Source organism: Callithrix jacchus, chromosome 1 (assembly GCF_049354715.1).
Source record: "Callithrix jacchus isolate 240 chromosome 1, calJac240_pri, whole genome shotgun sequence".
Lineage (NCBI taxonomy): Eukaryota > Metazoa > Chordata > Mammalia > Primates > Cebidae > Callithrix > Callithrix jacchus.
The window spans coordinates 197,310,168-197,320,591 of record NC_133502.1 but is presented as its reverse complement, the minus strand read 5'-3'; the positions used below and the strand labels follow the sequence as shown (position 1 = coordinate 197,320,591).

The 10,424-nt window shown below is 51.6% G+C and overlaps 1 protein-coding gene across 10 annotated transcripts in view; it reads left to right on the top strand.

The window, feature by feature from the left end:
* The first annotated feature begins 963 nt into the window (after positions 1–963).
* Positions 964–10,424, top strand: part of TPST2 (tyrosylprotein sulfotransferase 2) — a 68,480-nt gene continuing 59,019 nt past the window's right edge. For all 10 annotated transcript variants that reach the window (XM_078336977.1, XM_078336997.1, XM_035268018.3 and 7 more), the window contains exon 1: positions 964–1,024. The gene's annotated coding sequence lies outside the window, so the exon portion shown is untranslated. The remainder of the gene's footprint in view (positions 1,025–10,424) is intronic.

Genomic DNA, 10,424 nt, shown 5'->3' with positions numbered 1-10,424 from the left:
CATTTTGGCCAGGCTGGTTTGAACTCCTGGCCTCAGGTGATCCGCCCACTTTGGCCTCCCAAAGTGCTGGAATTAAGAAGTGTGAGCCACTGCACCTAGTCCAGAAATTTATTTTAAGCAGATAATATATACATATGGCAAAAAGAAAGTTAAAAAAGAACAAAGAACCAAGGTTCATAGTGAAAAGTAAACCTGCATGCCTACCCTACCTTTTCTTCAGTATCCAGTGCACAAGCATATGATGCATAGATAGGTCTATTATTTGAAGCATTGAAAGGTTATAGCCAGGAGTTTTATTTCATTCATGTATATCAGGGTTTCTCAACCCCTACGCTATTTGGCATTTTTTGCTGGATGTTTCTTTGCTGGGGTTGTGGCAGGGTGGGGTGGAAAGGGTGTCTTGTTCACTGCAGAATGTTTAGCAGCTTCTCGGGCCTCTACTCACCAGATGCCAGTGGCACGTCTCCACTTCCCCAGTTACGACAACCAAAAATACTTCACATATTGCCAAATGTCGGGGTGGTGGAGGGATGTCAGGGCAAAATCACCCCCTCCCAAACCACTGATGTGTATGAATATACATTAGACCACTTTCTTTTTCCTGTGTTTTACACAAACAATCGCCCAAATACACCCCGCAGCGGGGCTACTTTTCATTTCTTTTCTTACACCACTTTTTGGTGACCATTCCACTTCACTGCTTACAGGCAGAAAGGAACTTCTCTTCAACGGAGTTGTCTGGGAGAAGTGGTAAGCTGCCAGTCCTAGGGGTAAGCCAGCGTGCAGACAGGGGCTTCCAGGGCTGCGGGGCCAGGAAACTCCGTGGGTAGGCTCTGCTCACCTCGTGGTCCCGAGGCGGAGTGGAGGGGGCGGAGAGTGGGCGGGGCAGCGTCTCGGCCCCGCCCCCGTACGTCACGGCGCCGCGGCCCCGCCCCCGCGCGGGCACCTCCCCCTCCCCCGGCCGGGGTGGCTGGAGAGCCGGGAGTCGCTGGGTTCGCGGGGCTGGCTCGCCGCGCCTGGCACGGTAGGTGGCCCCGGGGCGGCGCGGGGGGCCTCGGGCCGCAGCCGGAGGCGCGGGCGCGGGGCGCGTGCGCGTCGGTCTCCGGCGCCGGGCAGCTTTCCGTCCTGGCGGCTGCCTCCGGGCCCGGCGCGACTGCTCGGGCTCCGGGGCTGGGAGCTGGGAGCTCGGAGGCAGGCAGGCGGCGCGGGCGGGCGGTTCTGGGATCCGCACCCCCCCCCCGGCGTCCCGAGCGCTTTCCGCGGGGTGCGGCACCCAGCGGGCCCCGGTTACCGCGCTTCCCGCTTCGGACCTAGCGCCTGGGAGACGCGCAGCGTCTGTTGGGGGGGGAACTGGGAGGGAGGGCGGCGCGTCCCCGCCTTCGGAGTCCCCAACCCCGCCCAGGCGCGCGGGGACCCCCCAGGCGGGCGGCGGGGCGCGTGGAAGTTAACTTGTGGCCGCCGTGGAGTTGCGAGGAGCTTCAGAAGTGGAGGCATTGTGGGGTGCGGAAATCGCCGACAGGGGAGATGGGTGTCGGGAGCACGGGGTTGGGGAGCCCTAGTGAACTTGGAGGTCACTCTGGGGGAGCGGAGCAGAATTTGACCTGAGGATCCCACCCCTTCACCCTCAAATCCCTCTCCGCAACCTCCGTTTCTCCGTGTGAGCTAGATGGGAGGTGCCCGGAAAGCCGGGGCTGGGAGGGAAGGGAGCAGGGGACCGGGAGCATGGGCTCAGACGCCGAGCACGCCTGACCTGGCAAAGTCATTAGATGGGACAGAGGTCGAGGTCTGGCTTTCTCACTCAAAAGCCCATTCACTAGGGAAGGAGCCATCCACTTCGGCACAGTCATTAGAAAGCACCATGCTTAACATCTTGCCCCTTCCCCTTTTACAGATGGGAAGACTGAGGCTTGGAGAGGTCACCTGCCTGTGGTCCTAGGACTCACAGCTAGGATGTGGTAGAGCTGAAACTCACACACAGGCCTCCTGACTTAATGTCCTATGGGGATGTTGAGGAGGCGGGCCGGTGAACTCCTACTTATCCTACAGAAGCCCCCTCAGGCAGCACCTCCTCCAGGAAGCCTTCCTTAGCATTCTCCTGGTATTGTTGGGTGCTTCCTGTTTTGAACCCCACAGAGGTAGCCGGCTCTTTTTATCACTTTCCAACAGACATTCCCTTGCGTATCTGTCTGCGGGACTGGGCTGTGGATGGACACCTCTCCCTAGCCTCCATCTGATACTCCTTTCATCCCAGCAGGTGGTCTGATGGTGAAGGCAGGCTTCTGGATTTGAACAGATCTGTGACTCACACTGGATTGAGTAGCAATGTGGCCCCGGCGACCCATTTTCCTTCCGCTCTAGCCTAGTAAAGCTAGGTTTATTTCATGGTCCTAAAGGAATTGTTGCATCATTTCTGAATCCTCCCACCCCACTGAACCCCAGTTGTACTATTATTTACTTAATATGTATCTTTGTATCACTTGATTTTTTTTTTTTTTTTTTGAGACGGAGTTTTGCTCTTGTTACCCAGGCTGGAGTGCAATGTCACGATCTCGGCTCACCGCAACCTCCGCCTCCTGGGTTCAGGCAATTCTCCTGCCTCAGCCTCCTGAGTAGCTGGGATTACAGGCACGCGCCACCATGTCCAGCTAATTTTTTGTATTTTTTAGTAGAGAAGGGGTTTTACCATGTTGACCAGGATGGTCTTGATCTCTTGACCTCGTGATCCACCCGCCTCGGCCTCCCAAACTTCATTTTAAGTACTTCATTCCTTTTTATGGCTGAATAATATTCTATTGTATGGATATACCACATTCTATCCATTTATCAGTTGATGGACATTTGGGTTGTCTATGAACATTCATGTACAGGTCTTTGGACATACATTTTCAGTTCTCTCAGGTCTATTTGTAGGAGTGGAATGGCTGGGTCATAGGTAACTAACTTTTTTTAAAAAAATTATTTATTTATTTTATTACTCATTTATTTATTTTGTAGAGATGAGGTTCTCACTATGTTGCCCAGGCTGGTCTTGAACTTCTGGTCTCAAGCGATCTTCCCACCTCAGCCTCCTCAAGTGTTGGGATTGTAGATGTGAGCCACCCCACCCAGGTTTAATCTTTGACGACCTGCCAGACTGTTTTTTCAGAACAGCTGTGCCATTATATATTCCCACCACCAGTGTACGAGGGTTCCAGTAATCTTAAATACATTTAGTGTTCTCTGAAGCAGTCATAATCCTTGAAATCACTGGCTTTGATGTGTTAGTTATAAACTATTTTCAGGCTGGGCGCGGTGGCTCACACCTGTACTCCCAGCACTTTGGGAGCTGAAGTGGGCTTATCATCTGAGCTCAGGAGTTCGAGACCAGCCTGTCCAACGTGATGAAACCTTGTCTCTACTAAAAATACAAAAAGTAGCCGGACGTGGTGGCACTTGTAATCCCATCTACTCAGGAGGCTGAGGCGGGAGAATCACTTGAACCCAGGAGTTGGAGGTTGCCATGAGCTGAGATTGATCACACTGCAACCTGGGTGACAAAGCGAGACTTTCTCTTAAAAAAAATGTTTTTTCTATTTTTTATTTTTATTTTATTTATTTTTTTTGAGACAGGGTCTCACTCTGTCACCCAGGCTGGAGTGCAGTGACAGGATATTGGCTCACTGCAGCCTCCGCTTCCTGGGTTCAAACCATCCTTTCACTTCAGCCTCCCTAGTAGCTGGGACTACAGGCATGCACCACTACGCCTGGCTAGTTTTTGTGTTTTTAGTAGAGACAGGGTTTTACCATGTTGGACAGGCTGGTGGTCTCGAACTCCTGGACTCAGGTGATTCACCCACCTCGGCCTCCCAAAGTGCTGGGATTACGGGCGTGAGCTACTGTGCCCTGCTTGTTTTCTAATACACAATACATTAAACGCCTCAGCAACAGAATGAGGGGTGTCCTGCAGGTCATGAGGAACATCTCTGGGGTCATCCATTAGGGAAAGAGATCAGTCCTATGAGTGGTTAGTCTGGGCATGTGTACACTTCAGTTCTTCCTAGCAACAGTGAAAATACTGAAGCAAGGGCAGGCTGTGTAGGACCCAGTGGTTCACAGAGCCCACCCCAGCAGCTGGCACACAGTATTAGGAGGGGGTGATAGGAAGGCAGAAGCTGCTTGGATCTTCCCACCCCAGGTACCAGCCTGGAGCCCCCTTGCCAGCTGAGGCTTTGTGGAGGCCAGGGAGACCCTTCATGGCTTGCCTAGACCATAACTGAAAGGGAAGACTTGTCCCTTGACTCTAAAATTAAGTCTGGTCCTGCCTGCACCCTATCTGGACCCCCCACACTACTCTGAAGGTGACCCCTCTGGGGGGCCACAGGAGGGTCCTGTGAAAGTTGGTGCTTAGTTCTTTTTTTTTGTTCTTGAGATGGACTCTTGCTCTGTCACCCAGGTTGGAGTGCAGTGGTGCCATCTCGGCTCACTGCAACCTCCACCTCACAGGTTCACGTGATTCTCTGACCTCAGCCTCCCAAGTAACTGGGACTACAGGTGCATCCCACCACATCCAGCAAATTTTTGTATTTTTAGTAGAGATGGGATTTCACCATGTTGGCCAGGATGGTCTCCATCTCTTGACCTCATGATCCACCCACCTCGGCCTCCCAAAGTGCTGGGAGTACAGGTGTGAGCCACCGTGCCCGGCTGAGTTGGTGCTTATTTCAAGAGAAGCCACCCCCCAGGCCTGAGATGAGCAGTCCTGAGTTACAGACACATCATCTGTGAACAGTCTGCAGACACATCCTCCCCCTCCTCTCAGCATCTTCCCCACCCCTAGGACCCTGCGTCTCTTCCTTCGCACCCTTTGCTTTGGCAAGAAGCTGAACAGGAAGAACTCGGGTCAGAGCCCTGCGTGTTCACAGAGGAAGAGTTCCCTGAAGGTAGATCACCCCAGGTTGAATCTGTACTCTGCTGGTTTGGGAACTTAAACCAGTGCTCCTCTGCATGTTCCAGTTTCCTGGCAACTTGGTTGGTCTGGGCAGCTGCTGTTTGGGAACGGTGTTAAGACCACGCCTCCCAGCTGCTGTATTTGGCACCTCGTGATTTTATTCTTTTTTATATCTTGCCTTTCCTTGTCCTTTTAAAATCCTGAATTCCTGTGCATTAAGAAAGCAGCCTAGGCCAGGTGCGTGGTGCATGCTTCTAATCCCAGAACTTTTGGAGACTGAGGTGGGTGGATTGGTTGAGCCCAGGAGTTCGAGACCAGCCTGGACAATGCAGTGAGACTCCATCTCTACAAAAAATACAAAAATTAGCCAGACGTGGTGGTGTGCACCTGTAGTCCTAGCTACTTGGGAGGCCGAGGTGATGGGGCCAGATATTAGGTATTAGGTCAATACACAAAAATCAATTAAATATTTAAAAAGAAAAGAAAAGGAAGCAGCCTAGGGACATGGAGACAGGGTGGAAGGCTCTCTAGGCAAGGAACTGCCCCTCTCTGGGTCTCAGTGTACCCTACTGAGGAATGGGCATAGACCATTCTGAATTAAGATGTGGGAGCACCTTGGCATCGGTTAGCCTGTTGAAATATATTATTGATGTGACTTGGTGGGTGAATTTATAGCAAGAGTGGCAGGTCAGATACAGCTTCACAGCCTGGGGTTGGTAACCAGAATGTACCTTTTCGGAAACATGGGTGTGGCTTGTGTGGCTTTGATGCCCCGCGTGGCCCCAGGGAAGCTTCTCCGGGTAGCACTAGCTCCTGCTCCCACACTTGATGCCTGTTCCTATTGCTTGCAAGTCCCCTTGCTCTCTGAGGACCTGTATGTGCCCTGTCTGGGGCCCCTCCCTATGTCTGGGATGACTGCCCCCTCCCTTGTCACTCTCAGAACTCCCCCACCCCCGACTGCAGCCAGAAGAGGATTTGTGGGAATGATTCATTCAGAGCTGCCTGAGATCTTGGCCCAGCCCCAGAAATTGCAGGGAAGGACCTCAGAGGGCAGTGCCCACAGGCCCCAGGGAATGTCTGGAGCTGATGGCCCAGAGAGGGACATCTTATCCTGTGTGCTCAGATGGCGGGCAGCCAGCCCATCTGCTGAGTGACTTTGTGCATCAGTTAGACTTTTGACCCGGGCTTCTGCAGCCAGAAAGCAGGTAGTAGCCCAGAAAGCAGGCAGTGTGATAGGGAGCTGTGCACTGTCCTGTGTTAGCATCCGGGTGCTCCACGTCCTTCTGGGGCTGGTTGGCTGTTTCTCTGTGCGTTGGTTTTCTCATCTGCTGAATACGGGAAGAATTAGGTCCTACCTCCCAGAGGTGTTGGATGGAAGGGAATGGTAGTAAAGCACTTACCCTGGTATCCGGCAAAAGCTGAGGCCCTGGGGTTAGACAGGCTCCTTGGAATTTTTTTTTCATTTTTATTTTTTGAGATGGAGTCTTGCTGTGTCGCCCGGGCTGGAGTGCAATAGCATGATATCTGCTCACCACAGCCTCTACCTCCTGGGTTCAAGCAATTCTCCTGCCCCAGCCTCCAGAGTAGCTGGGATTATAGGTGCGCACCACCATGCCCAGCTAACTTTCTGTATTTTTAGTAGAGACAGGGTTTCACCATGTTGGCCAGGCTGGTCTGGAACTCCTGACCTTGTGATCCACCTGCCTCAGCCTCCCAGAGTGCTGGGATTACAGATGTGCGTGAGGCACTGTGCCCAACCAGGCTCTTTGGAATTTTGAACATACTCTTTTGTGGACTTTAGTTCTTCCATCTGTCAAAAGGCAACAGTTATAAATCTGGCCATGTCAACAGGGCTTGCTAGGTGCCGGAAACTGTTCGAGGGACTTTACGTGCTTTAACTCATTTAATTCTCCCAACGGCCATATGAGGTGAACAGGCTGAGGTGCAGAGAGGTGAAGCCATTTGCAGAAGGTCACCCAGCTAGGAAGTGGGAAACGCAGGATTTGGATCCAGAGTCTCTCTTTTTTTTTGGCTTCGTTTTCTTTTTTCTTTTTGAGACAGAGTCTTGCTCTGTTGCCTAGGCTGGAGCGCAGTAGCACTGTCATTGCTCACTCTAACCTTGAACTCCTGGGCTCAAGCGATCCTCCCACCTCAGCCTCTCGAGCGCTGGGGTTACAGGCATGAGTCACCACACCTAGCCCATCCCTGCACTCTTAATTCTCATTCTTACCCCTTCTTGATATCCTATCTTAAGGCCTGACATAGAAAACACAGAGAAAATGTCAGGTGTTGTCGTTACTATTCTGAATAAATACTGATTCCTTCTCCATGCTCTGTCCACAGTCCTTCCCTGACGGACAGAACACACAGGGCTCTTGGCTTCTGAAGTCCGGATTCCCACCCACCCACTCCTCCCACTCCTCCCCCTCCCTCTGTTCCTCCCACTCCCACGCTTTCATGCACAGTGGAGCTTGGAAGCAGCCAAGTCCCAGCTCTTCCTCCAAATTGCTGTGTGACATTGGGCAAGGTGCTGCCCCTCTCGGAGCCCCAGTTTCCCTCCCTGTTAAATGGGTGAGTTCACCCTGCTGCTTGTGTTTTGTTGAGCTCCCATGCTATGTGTGGGTTTTTAAAATTGAGCAACATTCAAACATTTCTAGAGAAAAATTCTGATTCCTCATTTCTCTTGGAAACTCAGGAGCTTGGGCCAAACTGAAGTGGCCTGAAGCGGCCTCATAGGTGGCCTGGGCTCTCCTGGTCACAGTGTCCCCCGACTCCCCACTGTCACATAAGTGCGGCTCTTCAGGGGATGTGAGGACGCCTCAGGCCTGCCTGGTGCCACTTGAAGAAGCTGTTTCATCCCTTTAAAAACCCTTGTTTTTTTTGACCACTGGTTTTGATGTTCTCCAAGAGCCCTTCCCACTCTGTTTCTAGGACATCAGAGGTTGCTCCCGATACCCTGTCATTTTGAGCCCTCAAGACTTTTTTTTTTTTTGAGATGGAGTCTTGTTCTGTCACCCAGGCTGGGTGCAATGGCACGATCTTGGCTTAATGCAACCTCCATCTCCTGGGTTCAAGCAGTTCTTCTGCCTCAGCCTTCCGAGTAGCTGAGATTACAGGTGCCTGGCTAATTTTTGTATTTTTTGGTAGAGACGGGGTTTTGCTGTGTTGGCCAGGCTGGTCTCGAATTCCTCACCTCAAGTGCCTGCCTCGGCCTCCCAAAGTGCTGGGATTACAGGTTTCAGCCACCGCACCTGACCTTTTTTTTTTTCTTTTTTGAGATGGTGCCTCACTCTGTTGCCCAAGCTGGAGTGCAGTGGCATGATCTTGGCTCACTGCAACCTCTGCCTCCCAGGTTTAAGTGATCCTCCCACCTCAGCCTCCCAGAGTACTGGGGCTATAGGTATAAGCCACCATACCCAGCTAAGGCTTTTAACATACATGGAGTTGGTCCCCTTAGCACACTCCCTGGGTGAGGGGCTCCTGTCTCTGGGCACTAGGGTGCCACCTTACCTAGTACAGTCCCCAGTATCTTAACTGTGGTCCCCACAGTGAGATACCTGAGACCAGCCGATGTCCCTGTGCTGTGAGCACTGGCAAGTGTGGGTCTGTGACTCTCACACATGTGCGTCAGCCACATGGCTGCCTGCCGGGACACCGTTCCACACTCCTCTGTCCTCGCAAGTTACCAGACTTGCGTTTGTTATTGACCACACCATTTCCCAGAAACGGAGCCTTGGAAATTGTCACTTTCCCGAGGTCACATGGGCCTGAGATGGCAGCACCAGGACTCAAAGCCTGTCTGATCAACTTCAGAGGCTGCTAGTGGAAGCCGTGCCTTGATCCCAGCCTGGCCAACACAGCAAAACCCCATCTCTACCAAAAAATACAAAAATTAGCCAGGTACCTGTAATCTCAGCTACTCGGAAGGCTGAGGCAGAAGAATTGCTTGAACCCAGGAGATGGCACTCATGGATAGCCACTGAGTGACATCTTCCCCTAGAATAAGGACATGTGGCAGGTTCTTAGCTGGACGTTGGGGTGCAAGATGTTTTTTTGCGGGGGGACAGAGTCTTGCTCTGTCGCCAGGCTGGAGTGCAATGCACAATCTTGGCTCACTGCAACCTCTACCTCCTGGGTTCAAGCAATTCTCCTGCTTCAGCCTCCCGAGTAGCTGGGACCACAAGCGTGTGCCACCATGCCCAGCTAAGTTTTTTGTATTTTTAGTAGAGACAGGGTTTCACCATGTTGGTCAGGATGGTCTCTATCTCTTGACCTCGTGATCCACCCGCCCCGGCCTCCCAAAGTGCTGGAATTACAGGCTTGAGCCACTGCGCCCGGCTGGGGCACAAGATTTAAGAAGCAGTGAGGTCCTAGTTGTCCTGGAGTTTATGTTCTGGTGGAGACATCAGGCAAGAAAAAGCAGCCACAGATAATCTCTGTGTGAGATGTCAACCTATGAAGTTGAGTTACTTGGGCCTCTCAGATCTTAACATGCATATGAACCCCTGGGGATTTTTTTTTTTTTTTTTGAGACGGAGTTTTGCACTTGTTGCCCAGGCTGGATTGCAATGGTAGGCGTGGTCTTGGTTCACCTTAACCTCCGCCTCCCAGGTTCAAGTGATTCTCCTGCCTCAGCCTCCCAAGTAGCTGGGATTAAAGACTCGTGACACCACTCCTGGCTAATATTTATATTTTTAGTTGAGACGGGATTTCACCATGTTGGCCATCCTCAAACTCCTGACCTCAAGTGATCTGCCTACCTTGGCCTCCCAAAGTGCTAGGATTACAGGCACGAGCCACTGCGCCCGGCTAAGGTGCAGATTCTGATGAGCAAGTTTGGGACAGAGGCCGAGACTGTGTTTCTAACCAGCTTCCAGGGGCCTCTGATGGTGCTTGTCTGAAGACCACATGTGGAATAGTGAGGGCTTGGATTAGAAATGGGCAGATGACCATTCATAGGCCACATCTGGCCCACTACTGTTTTTGTAAATAAAGTTTTATTGGAACACAGCCATGCTTGTTTATTGACATTTTGTCTGCGGCTGCCATTGTGCAGCAAAAGCAGAGTGGAGTAGCTGTGATAGAGACCAGAGGACCCATATCATGGCATTTGAAGACAGTCTGCCACTTGCTTTTCTAATCATCTTTTGGGTCCCTACAAGTTATAAAACTTTGGTTTGGTGAGTGTTAGATGCTAATAAAAATAATAATGATTGCAGTTAAGATCTGAATGCTTTCCGGGTACTTAGCTCTTTGTATTTATTTTTCTGAGCTCGGTTCTATCATAGGCAGGACTATTGTCTCCATTTTATAGGCAAGAAAACTGAATAGAGGCTTGGTCATTGGCCCAGAGTTTGTGGACCAGTGAGTGGATGAGGCCAATTTGAGTCAAGTTGCCTGATTCTTCTTGGACAGAAGCTTCTGCCTAGAACTTTTCTCCAGAGCACAGAGAGGGTGTTTTGATTTCCTGCAGTCCCAGAGTGTTCTAGTGCATTCG